Here is a 9,342-nt window from a genome sequence, read left to right on the forward strand (position 1 = left end):
TTATTAATGTTCTGTGAATACAAATATAAATATGAATATAAACATATCTAAAACACAACACAATATTAATAAAACTTATTTGGTAAATAAAGGTAAAATGTAACACAACATTACAATCTGATTAGATAATTGAACAAATGGGGATGAGTGTTCAGTTCAGTGTATACAAACTACTGCATATGTGCGCTAAAGCTGTGCACGCGAGCATAGCTCAGAGCTTTCATGATTGTAAAAATGTAAACATTTATTAAATTAAAAAACTGTAGGCCTAATATTGATTCCAACAGGGTTGCTGCATTTCAGAGTTAAATGAACACATTTATACATGAAAAATGAACAAAAAGAAACTGCTGGTTAAATTAATTTATTGATATAAGTGAAACACAAGTGAAAGCTTTTAATATTCTCTCTGTATATTCTCAATAAACACGTGAAGCAATAAACACAAGGCCCAAAAATGTCATAGAAAATTAATAGCACAGTTGAGATTTTACGGAGCCCCCCTAGTCCCACTTTGTCAAAAAAAAAATTATTATAACTAACTTGTGGCATAAAATAAAACATAAAAAGCAAAGGCAGATCAGAACATTTAATGAACAAAACCGGGTCTGTATGGCGGACAGTAGCGAAAGCCGGTGTCACCGGGGAAACATCCACAAATCCATAGGAGCAAAGAAACGAATGAGACTAAATAGCGGAGAAATCAAACGAAAAACTAAACAGTGCGAGCGATGCTACATTAATCACATTAGAAATTAAAGTTGTGTTTGATAGCTGAGGTAGGCTAAACGCAATACTCACGTATCCTTGCTCGCTCGATGATGAATGAGAACACAATGAGCCCAACAACAGGTGTGGAATTTAAAAGGCTGATTTTCCCGCTTCAGGGCAGTGACGAGTACATTAGGTAGTCCAGTGGTTGTCAAGACACCGTTGGCACAACCTTAAGCAATGGCCCTGAACGGTGGTTTAATGCCAACATTGTGACAACGCTGTAACAACCTTCACTACACAACGTAGTTATAGCAATCTTTTGGCCATGTTGTTAAAACGTTGTTAGAAGGTTGGCTACGTTGTGCCAACGTTCTGTGTTTGCTGGGTAACTCGTGGCCACGAGAAAGTGAGTTTTTTCAAGGCGAACGTTCCCTTTAATGTTTCCATGGCGACGCGTTACACCGCAGCCACAAAAACAGCCTACTGTATGACAGATGTGTCGCTTTTATTTCGCTTTTCCTTTTTTATTCAAAATATTCACAAACTTGCTTACCATGTCATCAACTAGCCTATCTGATATTCCGATTCTCAAATACGTGTAAGTGAGTGTGTTTGGTCGTTTAAAAACCTTTATAAATAATCTTGATCTATAATAACATGAGATGGGCGCTGCAATGTTGTCCTGTCCAGAAACTGATGAATTCACGTGCTGTAAATCCGACTGACAGGACAACATTGCAGCGCCCATCTCATGTTATTATAGATCAAGATTATTTATAAAGGTTTTTAAACGAGCCAGAGTCGGACGCGTTCCGCGCTGTCATCGCAACTAAGCAGTTTTTTCAACTTCATAATGTTTATTTTTGGTTTCAGATATTTAAATACACATAAGCACGAGTAAAACAATACATTTGGAGTTTGTGAAACACACTGATGTCTGTGGACGCAGCAATAACAATATATTCAAATATAATTTGCCGACATGTGTTATTCATATTAGACAAACATAGTGCAAGACAAGGAACTATAAAGTTTACTCTATTCTTCTCAGTTCACCGGCCACTTTCTTGAATTTATTTCGGGAGAAACTGATGAATTCACGTGCTGTAAATCCGACTGACAGGACAACATTGCAGCGCCCATACACCGTTGTATAGATCATGTTATAGATCAAGATTATTTATAAAGGTTTTTAAATGACCAAACACACTCACTTACACGTATTTGAGAATCGGAATATCAGATAGGCTAGTTGATGACATGGTAAGCAAGTTTGTGAATATTTTGAATAAAAAAGGAAAAGCGAAATAAAAGCGACACATCTGTCATACAGTAGGATGTTATTGTGGCTGCGGTGTAACGCGTCGCCATGGAAACATTAAAGGGAACGTTCGCCTTGAAAAAACTCACTTTCTCGTGGCCACGAGTTAGTATCTTGAGGCCACGAGTTACTATCTTGAGGCCACGAGTTACTATCTTGAGGCCACGAGATAGTATCTTGAGGCCACGAGTTACTATCTTGAGGCCACGAGATAGTATCTTGAGGCCACAAGTTACTATCTTGAGGCCACGAGTTACTATCTTGAGGCCACGAGTTACTATCTTGAGGCCACAAGATAGTTATAATAATTTTTTTTTGACAAAGTGGGACTAGGGGGGCTCCGTAAAGATTTATAGTAAAGCAGAGGTTAGAAATGTATATCATGTTTTTCACCTGTTGGATGATATTCAACAGTTTCTCATAATGGCCTCTAGATGGCAGTGCTTTATAATACAGTTAAAACAGTCTCTAACAGCCTCTTAGTGACAATGATTACATGCACATAATTTTATGATTAATTACAATGTTCTAGCTATTTGTTGCATTTACAGTGTCACTTCTATATTTTCAATAGTATCTTACTGTATAAACAAATACAGAATTCCCAGTAATAACTATTGTTCATTAGTTCATTTAGCAGATGCAGTTTATTTAAAGCAATTTGCAAATGGAAAATACAGGCAAGTGTGATGATTGAAAAAACATTTAGATTCATAAAACATTGCAATTACGATCAATAATAATAATATATCTTAACATCACACAAAGGACTACTTTGGAACGAAGCTGAAACATTTTCAGGATCCTGTTTTCAGAGTTTCAGCATCATTTGAGATGAGGCATTATTTGTGTTTATTTTTTGTATTTATTGTGTTTCACAAAAAAAAAAAAACTCTCTCTTGGTGTCTTCAAGTGTTTTGGTTTTGCAGGTTCATTTATTTCCTTCAATTTCTCAATCAGAGAATCAATGTGCTGAAGTGTGAGCAGTGAATCAGTGTTGAGTGCGATCATCTCCAGAGTTTCCACAACATGAAAAGCTTCATTCGTCAGCTTTATTTTCTCTTTCTCTAGTTCTTCCAGCTTCTGGACCACAGACACACTGTCTCCAATTCTGTCATCATAATTCTTCTTTAATTCTTCATATGTCCTCTTCTTCTTCTTTGTTCTTAATTACATATCTTTTTTGCTTCTTTGACATGTTTGCTGTAGTGGCATTTATTTGTGCACACTGTACAGTGATTATCTTTCATCACACTAGTGTTGTCACGATACCAAAATTATTGTTTCGATACTAATAGCAAGTCAAGATTGCGATTTCAATACTTTTTCTGAAAAGGGAGAAACACTCTCAAATATCATGCTGTGCTTTATTTTAAAACCGGGACAACATTCTAATCATATAACACACTAATAAATGAACATATGAACAGCAGATATATTAAACATTTGAAGAAAATATGAAATATCAAAATATAAAAAATCAATTTGCTTGTGCTTGTAAAATAAACGTGCTTGACAAATCACATGACCTTCGGAAAATGGGTGTTGCCTATAGTATAAATGCAGTCTCTGTTTTAGGTGTCGGCAGGTTGTCTGTGTCAGCTGAATGAGGAGTGTTTAAAGCAGATCATACTGTGAGTAGATCCACTTCACTAAATTATTAACTGAATTATGATCTTAAACTGAATTATGATTTGTGACTGTCAAGACATTCTTCACAGTACATGACCGTACAGGATTAAAGACAAAGAAAAAAACAATTAAATATAAGTTTAGATGTACATTGTTAATGAACAATTTGTATTGCTTGTCATATAGATTTAGCTACTGCATTGTCAAAGTGGTGCTGTACATTTGCTAATACTTTTTTGTTCATTTTTGTCCATGTTCCCATGGAAAGTGTTTAATTTAACACGTTTACATATCTATGTTTAAATACATTTACTTACAGGTTGTTTTTTTTTTATTAGTCGCTTTGGTACTATTTTCACAAGTAAGGTGTACATTTTCAAAACTCTAAACTGATCACACTTGTAACACAGCTAGTCATTCTTTCAAAGCCTGATCGCATGCTTTCATTCAGTCCACATATTCATTGTTTCAAACACAAGAGTATTGTAATATGTAATGAGGACATTTGGTTTAATCACAGAAACACAACAGTATGATCTTCTTTCAGTTTAGTACTTTTAACAATCAGTTCATTTAAGAGCAAACAATGCAAGATACATGTTTCAATTCATCCTTGTTGCTGAAATAATTACAGTAATACAGCCTACAGTTGCCACATTAGAAAATACACTTATATTACATAACTTATGTAATTGAATCCATAATGTTTGTAATAGTATCTATCTAGTGTGTTATCAAAAGCTGTGATGAAGTTATGAAACTGCCACAAGGTTTTCTAGAACAGAGTTTGCTGGAAATACAGTAAATGTTTTCACTGTGTCATATGACTGTATACTGTAGTTGACATTTACAGATGAAGGGTGAGTTACAGTAATGTGGCAGTCTCTACCATGGTAATCTGTTTACAGTATCACATGGCATACATACTGTAATGTAAAATGCTGTATATGTAAAATGATCTGTTGTGATATTAGCACTAAGAGTTTTGCAAATGTACACCTTACTTGTGAAAATAAAGCGAATATAAAAACTATATATCTAGTGTGTTATCACAAGGTGTGATGAAATGTGTGTGATGTCACCATAATGTAATTTACCAGGACACACAGACAACACACACACACTTTGAACAAAGAAATCGCTTATGTAAAAACGAATTCATTACATTTGGTTATCTGTATAGGAAATTTAATCTATAGAAATCTACTGTAACGGTCACCAGCTGGAGTGCCCTTGAGAGCCACCAGAGGGCACTCCACATCAGACACTCACGTTCACTCTCAGACTACAATTCCCATACTCACTGACCGGACTCATTATCTCTGAACACTCATCACATTCACCTGTACCTCATTATCACTGATTGCATTCACCTGTGTCCCATCACCCTGTTAGTCTCAGTCTATTTATACCTTGTTCATTCATTCACTCACCGCGAAGTCTTGTTAAGTGTTACACTGCATTTCTGAGCGTTTCCCTGGTTTTCTTGTTTCTTGGTTTTTGATATCTTGCCCTGTTCCCTGGATTACTCTCTTGCCTCTGGTCCCTGCCTGTTTTGTTTGTTTCTTTGTTTTGACTACCTGCCTGTGTATGACCCTAGCCTGTACTTTGGATTACGCCTCTGGATTGCCCCAGCCAATAAAGCTGCATTTGGATCTCCTACTTTGTGTCTCTGAGCAGTTCGTAACAGAAGACTTCGCCACACAAAGATCCAGCAGCCATGCCAACCATGGACACAGGTGCACAAATCCTGCGTCTCCGTCAGGGGAATCGTTCGATTGAGAGGTATGTCGAAGAGTTTATTGAACTGGCACATCTTACCTCAATGACCACAGAGTGCCTAATGATATTTTTTCGTGGAGGACTATCTGAACCGCTCAGTTCATTCATGCCCTGGCATGATCCTCATGGGACTTTAGAGCAGTATATCAACCTGGCCCTTTTGTTGAGTGGCTCATCGTTTACTGTGGGCGGGGTAGAGGAAGAGCTCCGTGAACCCACAGTATCTCCTGAGCCAGAGCTTCACGTCACGTCTGCCGAGCCAGAGCTTCACGTCACGTCTGCCGAGCCAGAGCTTCACGTCACGTCTGCCGAGCCCGCACTTCACGCCAGATCTGCCGAAGCCAAGGCAGTATGCGTCATGCCCGCCGCCCCTGAGACAGCAAGCGACATGCCCGCCAAGCTAGAGTCTTCACCGCTGGTCCCGTCCAGCACAGAGCCCTCTTCAGCGCTGGTCCCGTCCAGCACAGAGCCTTCACCGCTGGTTCCGTCCAGCACAGAGCCCTCTTCACCGCTGGTCCCGTCCAGCACAGAGCCCTCTTCACCGCTGGTCCCATCCAGCTCAGATCCCTCTTCATCGTTGGTTCCGTCCAGCACAGAGCCCTCTTCACCGCTGGTCCCGTCCAGCTCAGAGCCCTCTTCATCGCTGGTTCCGTCCAGCTCAGAGCCCTCTTCGCCGCTGGTCCTGCCCAGCTCAGAGCCCTCTTCATCGCTGGTTCCGTCCAGCTCAGAGCCCTCTTCGCCGCTGGTCCTGCCCAGCTCAGAGCCCTCTTCGCCGCTGGTCCTGCCCAGCTCAGAGCCCTCTTCGCCGCTGGTCCTGCCCAGCTCAGAGCCCTCTTCGCCGCTGGTTCCGTTCAGTTCAGAGCCCTCTTCATCGCTGGTCCTGTCCAGCTCAAAGTCCTCTTCGCCGCTGGTCCTATCCAGCTCAAAGCCCTCGCTGACGCTGGTCCCGTCAAGCTCAGAGCGCGCTGATCCTGATCCAGAGACTGAGCTTCACGTCACTTCTGCCGATCCAGAGACTGAGCTTCACGTCACTTCTGCCGATCCAGAGACTGAGCTTCACGTCACGTCAGCCGATCCAGAGACTGAGCTTCACGTCACGTCAGCCGATCCAGAGACTGAGCTTCACGTCACGTTCGCCCGTCAAGAGTCTCGTCCCGCCGAGACTGAATCTGATCCGGATACTGAGCCTGAATCTGTTCCTCTTCCTCTTTCTGCGCCTGTGTCTTCGGACAAGATGGCCGACTCTACGCCTGTGTCTTCGGACAAGATGGCCGACTCTACGCCTGTGTCTTCGGACAAGATGGCCGAATCCTCGCCTGTGTCTTCGGACAAGATGGCCGACTCTACGCCTGTGTCTTCGGACAAGATGGCCGACTCCACGCCTGTGTCTTCGGACAAGATGGCCGACTCCACGCCTGTGTCTTCGGACAAGATGGCCGACTCCACGCCTGTGTCTTCGGACAAGATGGCCGACTCCACGCCTGTGTCTTCGGACAAGATGGCCGACTCCACGCCTGTGTCTTCGGACAAGATGGCTGAAACCACGCCTGTGTCTTCGGACAAGATGGCCACCGCCGAGCCAGTGTCTCGGGACAAGATGGCCACCGCCGAGCCAGTGTCTCGGGACAAGATGGTCTCCACCGAGCCAGTGTCTTCGGAAAAGATGGCCGCCGCTGAGCCGGTGTCTGTTCCTGTCCCTGAGCCGGTGTCTGTTCCTGTCCCTGAGCCGGTGTCTGTTCCTGTCCCTGAGCCGGTGTCTGTTCCTGTCCCTGAGCCGGTGTCTGTTCCTGTCCCTGAGCCGGTGTCTGTTCCTGTTCTAGAGCCCGTTCATGTTCCTGAACCGTTGGATCCGCCTGCTCAGCCTGCTCCACCCCGGCCGCCTGCTCAGCCTGCTCCGCCCCGGCCGCCTGCACAGCCTGCTCCGCCCCGGCCGCCTGCACAGCCTGCTCCGCCCCGGCCGCCTGCACAGCCTGCTCCGCCCCGGCCGCCTGCACAGCCTGCTCCGCCCCGGCCGCCTGCACAGCCTGCTCCGCCCCGGCCGCCTGCACAGCCTGCTCCGCCCCGGCCGCCTGCACAGCCTGCTCCGCCCCGGCCGCCTGCACAGCCTGCTCCGCCCCGGCCGCCTGCACAGCCTGCTCCGCCCTGGCCTTCCGCCCTGCCGGAGTCTTCAGGTCCTCTTCCGCTGCACGGGCCTGGCCCTCCATCCCGCCCCCGGGTCCGCCTCCGCTCCACCACCCTCCTGGACAAGTTAGGAGCGTCTGGAATCCGCTCCTTAAAGGGGGGGCTATGTAACGGTCACCAGCTGGAGTGCCCTTGAGAGCCACCAGAGGGCACTCCACATCAGACACTCACGTTCACTCTCAGACTACAATTCCCATACTCACTGACCGGACTCATTATCTCTGAACACTCATCACATTCACCTGTACCTCATTATCACTGATTGCATTCACCTGTGTCCCATCACCCTGTTAGTCTCAGTCTATTTATACCTTGTTCATTCATTCACTCACCGCGAAGTCTTGTTAAGTGTTACACTGCATTTCTGAGCGTTTCCCTGGTTTTCTTGTTTCTTGGTTTTTGATATCTTGCCCTGTTCCCTGGATTACTCTCTTGCCTCTGGTCCCTGGATTACTCTCTTGCCTCTGGTCCCTGCCTGTTTTGTTTGTTTTGTTTGTTTCTTTGTTTTGACTACCTGCCTGTGTATGACCCTAGCCTGTACTTTGGATTACGCCTCTGGATTGCCCCAGCCAATAAAGCTGCATTTGGATCTCCTACTTTGTGTCTCTGAGCAGTTCGTAACATCTACAGATGTACCAAATGATTAACCATTAAGATCAGTTGGATTAAATAATAGACAAATGTATTAAACTGAATGAAAAGAGATGAAAATGAAAAGTTTGATTGTAATAGAATTATGAAAGCCAGTTACTGTGAATTAAATGTTTATACAGATGAAACACTTATTTTGTGTTGTGAAAATGATACTTTGTGATTTTGTCTATTGTACTAACACAATTGAAACATGTGCACTTTTGAAGATCTGTTGTGATATTTGCACTAAGAGTTTTGAGAATGTACCTTACTTGTGAAAATATACCAAAGCAAATAAAAAAACTGTAAAATTTACTTAATGTCCGTTTTCTTCAATTAGCTTCAGACTTCTGAGTAACCACCACTATGACAGAATCTCAACTGTTATCAGAAGGGTAAGACTACATTATTATTTAATGTTGCTGTTGTCTGTTAGTTCTCTAATCTGATTGGCTGAGAGGACATCCAGGAGGGCTGATGAAATTCAGACCTTGGGCACCACCTTACAAACAGATCATATTTTTAAGGAGATACTAATACATCTATCTATAAAGTGATGCATATAATGTCATACATATGACCTTCAGAGGTGTAGCAATAGGTCAGGCAGAGGAGGCCCCCGAGGGCTGATAATTTAAACAATCAGAAATGTTAATATAAACACACAGCAACATCTCTGCATTCCCCTTAGTGGGGCCCCCTCTCCCGTTACGCTGGTTTTACCGTTACGCCTGAGTACTCGCGGTACTGTTGAAAATGCATGATTTGGTTTGTTAAACATGAAGAGGGCTTATCGGTCTGGCATGGCTGCTCGCTCTAATGTTAACCTAGATAAATGTGCGTTATTACTAGGCACATATTGCATATTAAGTTAATTTGTGCAAACTCAAAATAACAACAAACTGTTGTGCTATTGTAAAATAAAGAAAACAAACAGGACATGCTTTTTCTGTCTCTGTCTCCATAAACTGGAGCCGAAACTCAGCATTTTTGCTACTTGCCTCAGACATGAGAAATATATCTATAGACAGCTTGAAGTGTCTACTTTTAAACAAACCAATTTGAAAACAAATACTCTC

This window comes from Abramis brama (assembly GCF_963993115.1).
Source record: "Abramis brama genome assembly, chromosome: 24".
Taxonomy (NCBI): domain Eukaryota; kingdom Metazoa; phylum Chordata; class Actinopteri; order Cypriniformes; family Leuciscidae; genus Abramis; species Abramis brama.